General features: G+C 41.9%; 1 protein-coding gene across 9 annotated transcripts in view; it reads right to left on the bottom strand.

The window, feature by feature from the left end:
- LOC108295996 (S phase cyclin A-associated protein in the endoplasmic reticulum) overlaps positions 1–5,071 on the bottom strand; it is a 232,553-nt gene that overhangs the window by 224,292 nt on the left and 3,190 nt on the right. The window lies entirely within an intron of this gene.

Raw genomic sequence — 5,071 nt, 5'->3', positions numbered from 1 at the left:
TGTAACAAATCTGCACATGTACCCTTTAAAAGTTGAATTTTTTGTTAAAAAAAGATCATCCAGCAGAAACTGCAAACAGAATTTTATTAATGATTTAATTTTTGTTATGCCAGCCATTTACAGTTTTCTCTTCTATAATTTCAGAAATGCCAGTTCCACAATGGATATCAAATTGTACCATTAGACACAATTCTATTAAACTTCCCCCTAAATAACACCAGCACTTTCTAAGTATTTAAAGAACATTCACTTGTAATTCCCAAAGAAGTTCTGTTTCTCCTTTAAAACTACTCTGGGGATCCAAGATGGCCGGTTAGGAGCAGCTCAGGATTGCAGGTCCCAGCAAAAGTGTAGAGGTGAGTGGACGCCACATTTACAGACGGATTTTTATTGCCAACAGACCAGGAGATTCCCAGGCGAAGGAGTTCCAAGGGTCACCAGCAGGGCTGTTTCGGCCAGTGCAGCTGTTTTGGCCGCTGCCCCAGTACAGCAGGTCTCCGCACAAAATGCACAGGTCCAGGCGCCATTTTAGCTGGTGATTGGAGCTCCTGGGAGACGCACTTGCCCATTCAACTGATAAAAAAGGGGACTGAAACAGGGAGCCAGGCCAGGAGATTCCGAGCCAAAAATGGGTCACAAATCTCAGCCATGGTTAGTCACTGCACAGGAAATCACACAGATCCCAGAGCCTTTTAAACAGGCGACTGGAACATCTGGGAGACAGAGTCGCCCGTTCAACTGAAAAGAATAAAAGGGGGGGGTCTGCGGCAGGGAGCCAGGTGATCAGGCTTGGCTGGTCCCACCCCAAAAAAAACAGCAATCTGAAATGCTCTGGATTGAGTTTCACAGCAAGCACAGCTGAACCCCAGACAGCCCAGCTCTGTTGGGGAGGAGTGTCCACCATTACCAAGGCAGTCCACCACTACAGAGGTAGTCCGCCATTGCTGAGGCAGCCCACCATTACACAGAGAGTCCACCATTACAGAGGTGGGCCACCACTGCGGAGGCAGTTCTAACTATAACCATATAAACAGAAGTTCACGCGGCAGCTGGGCGGAGCCCACAGCAGCTCAGCAAAGCCTCTGCAGGCAGACAATGACAAGGCTGCCTCCTCGCTGAGCAGGGCAGCCCTGAAAAAAGGCAGCAGAATGACAGAAACTTACAAATAAAGCCCTAACTCCCCAGGACAGAGCACCTGGGGAAAAAAAGGGGAGGGGGAGTTATGAGTTCGGCTGCAGCAGACTTAAATGTACCTGCCCAGCAGCTCTGAATGAACAACGGAGCTCACAGCTCAGCACCTCAGCTCCTTTAAAGGACAGACTGTCTCCTCCAGCAGTTCCCTGACCACCATATATCCAAAGAGTCACCTCATAAAGGAGAGCTCAGATGGACATCGGGCAGGTATCCTTCTGGGACAAAGCAGAAGAAACTGGCAGCCACCCTTACTGTTCTGCAGCCACTGTAGGTGATCCCCAGGCAGTCAGGGCCTGGAGTGGACCTCAGCAGTCCTAGAGCAGATGGGCCTGAATGTTAGAAGGAAAACAAAGAAACAGAAAGAAATAACTTCATCATCAACAAACTGGACGTCCAATAAGAGATCCAATCTGAAAGCCAACAACTACAAAGACGACAGGTGGATAAATCCACAAAGATGGGAAGAAACCAGCAGAAAAAGGGTGAAAACATCCAACAACAGAACGCCTCTCCTCCTACAAGGGACCAGAACACCTCACCAGCAAGAAAACAAGGCTGGATGGAAAATGAGTGTGATGAATTGACAGAAACAGCCTTGAGAAGGTGGGTAATAAGAAACTTTGCTGAGCTAAAAGGACATGTTATAACCCAATGCAAAGAAACTGAGAACTTGAAAAAAGATTTGACGAAATGCTAATGAGAATAAACAGCTTAGAGAGGAATATAAGTGACTTGATGGAGCTGAAAAACACAACATGAGAACTTCGCGAAGCATATACAAGTTTCAACAGCCGAATATATCAAGCAGAAGAAAAAGGATATCAGAGATAGAAGAGGATATCAGAGGTCGAAGATCAACTCAATGAAATAAAATGAGAAGGCAAGATGAGAGAAAAAAGGGTAAAAAGAAATGAACAAAGCCTCCAAGAAATATGGGATTATGTGAAAAGACCTAATCTACGTTTGATAGGTGTACCTGAATGTGATGGACAGAATGAATCCAAGCTGGAAAATACTCTTCAGGATATTATCCAGGAAAAGTTCCCCAACCCAGCAAGGCAGGCCAATATTCAAGTCCAGGAAATACAGAGAACACCACAAAGATATTCCTCAAGAAGAGCAACTCCAAGGCACATATTTGTCAGATTCACCAGGGTTGAAATGAAAGAGAAAATGCTAAGGGCAGCCAGAGAGAAAGGTTGGGTTACCCACAAAAGGGAAGCCCATCAGACTCAGAGCAGAAACCTCTCTCAGATCTCTCAGCAGAAACCCTACAAGCCAGAAGAGAGTGAAGGCCAATATTCAACATCCTTAAAGAAAAGAACTTTCATATCCAGCCAAACTAAGCTTCATAAGTGAAGGAGAAATAAAATTCTCTATGAACAAGCAAGTACTCAGAGATTTCATCACCACCAGGCCTGCTTTACAAGAGTTCCTGAAAGAAGCACTAAACATGGAAAGGAACAACCAGTACCAGCCACTCCAAAAACATACCAACTGGTAAAGTGCATCAACACAATGAAGAAACTACATCAACTAATGGGCAAAATACCCAGCTACCATCAAATGGCAGGATCAAATTTACATATAACAATATTAACCCTAAATGTAAATGGGCTAAATGCCGCAATCAAAAGACACAGACTGGCAAATTGGATAAAACGCCAAAACCCATCGGTATGCTGTATCCAGTAAACCCATCTCACATGCAAGAATACACAAAGGCTCAAAATAAAGGGAGGGAGGAGGATTTACCAAGAAAATGGAGAGCAAAAAAAAGTAGGAGTTGCAATCCTAGTCTCTGATAAAATAGACTTTAAACCAACAAAGATCAAAAGAGATAAAGGACATTACACAGTGGTAAATGGATCAATGCAACAAGAAGAGCTAACGATCCTAAATATATACAGACCCAATACAGGAGCACCCAGATACATAAAGCAAGTTCCTAATGACTTACAAAGAGACTTAGACTCCCACACAGTAATAGTGGGAGACTTTAACACCCCATTGTCAACATTAGACAGATCAACCAGACAGAAAATTAATAAGGATACCCAGGACTTCAACTCAAGCCTGGACCAAGCAAACCTAATAGACATTTACAGAACTCTCCATCCCAAATCCACAGACTATACATTCTTCTCAGCACCACATCACACCTACTCTAAAACTGACCACATAATTGGAAGTAAATCACTCCTCAGCAAATGCAAAAGAATGGAAATCATAACAAACAGTCTCTCAGACCACAGTGCAATGAAGTTAGAACTCAGAATTCAGAAACTAACTCAGAACCACACAGCTTCATGGAAACTGAACAACTGGCTCTGGAATGTTGACTATCCGGATAAACAATGAAATGAAGACAGAAATAAAGATGCTCTTCAAAACCAACGAGAACGAAGACACAATGTACCAGAATCTCTAGGATACATTTAAAGCAGTGTCTAGAGGAAAATACATAGCAATAAATGCCCACATGAGAAGCACGGAAAGATCTAAAATCAACATCCTACCACCAAAATTGAAAGAACTAGAGGAGCAAGATCAAAAAAACTCAAAACCTAGCAGAAGACAAGAAATAACTAAGATCAGAGCAGAACTGAAGGAGATAAAGACACAAAAAAACCCTTCAAAAAAATCAATAAATCCACAAGCTGGTTTTTCAAAAAGATCAACCAAATAGACCACTAGCTAGATTAATAAAAAAGAAAAGAGAGAATAATCAAATAAATGCAATACAAAACGATAAATGGGATATCACCATAGATTTCACAGAAATACAAACAATCATCAGAGATTATTACAAACAACTCTATGCACATAAACTAGTAAACCTGGAAGAAATGGACAAATTCCTGGACACTTGCATCCTTCCAAGCCTAAACCAGGAAGAAGTCGAAACCCTGAATAGACCAATAACAAGGGCAGAAGCTGAGGCAGCAATTAAGAGCCTACCGCCCAAAAAAAGCCCAGGTCCAGATGAGTTCACAGCTGAATTCTACCAGACATACAAAGAGGAGCTGGTACCACTCCTTCTGAAACTATTCCAAACAATCCAAAAAGAGGGAATCCTTCCCAAATCATTTTATGAGACCAGTATCATCCTGATACCAAAACCTGGCAGAGACTCAGTAAGACAAGAAAACTTCAGGCCAATATCCATGATGAACATAGAGGCAAAATCTTCAATAAAATACTAGCAAACCGACTGCAACAGCACATCAAAAAGCTTATCCACCATGATCCCGGGGATGCAAGGCTGGTTCAACATACGCAAGTCTATAAATGTAATTCACCACATAAACAGAACCAAAGACAAAAACCACATGATTATCTCAATTGATGCAGAGAAGGCCTTTGACAAAATTCAACAGTGCTTTATGCTAAAAACCCTCAATAAACTAGGTATTGACGGAACGTATCTCAAAATAATAAAAGCTATTTACGACAAAACAACAGCCAATATCATACTGAATGGGCAAAAACTGGAAGCATTCCCTTTGAAATCTGGCACTAGACAAGGATGCCCTCTCTCACCACTCCAATTCAGTACAGTATTGGAAGTTCTAGCCAGAGCAATCAGGCAAGAAAAAGAAACAAAGGGTATTCAAACAGGAAAGGAGGAAGTCAAATTGTCTCTATTTACAGACGACATGATTGTATATCTAGGAGACCCCATCGTCTCAGCCCAAAATCTCCTGAAACTGATAAGCAACTTCTGCAAAATCTCAGGATACAAAATCAATGTGCAAAAATCAAATGCATTCCTATACACCAATAACAGACTTAAAGAGAGCCAAATCAAGAACAAACTTCCATTCACAATTGCCACAAAGAGAATAAAATACCTAGGAATACAACTAACAAGGAA

This window comes from Cebus imitator, unplaced genomic scaffold (genome assembly GCF_001604975.1).
Source record: "Cebus imitator isolate Cc_AM_T3 unplaced genomic scaffold, Cebus_imitator-1.0 Scaffold675, whole genome shotgun sequence".
NCBI lineage: Eukaryota > Metazoa > Chordata > Mammalia > Primates > Cebidae > Cebus > Cebus imitator.
The sequence above is the reverse complement of the archived record's forward strand: the minus strand, read 5'-3'. Positions and strand labels throughout refer to the sequence as shown.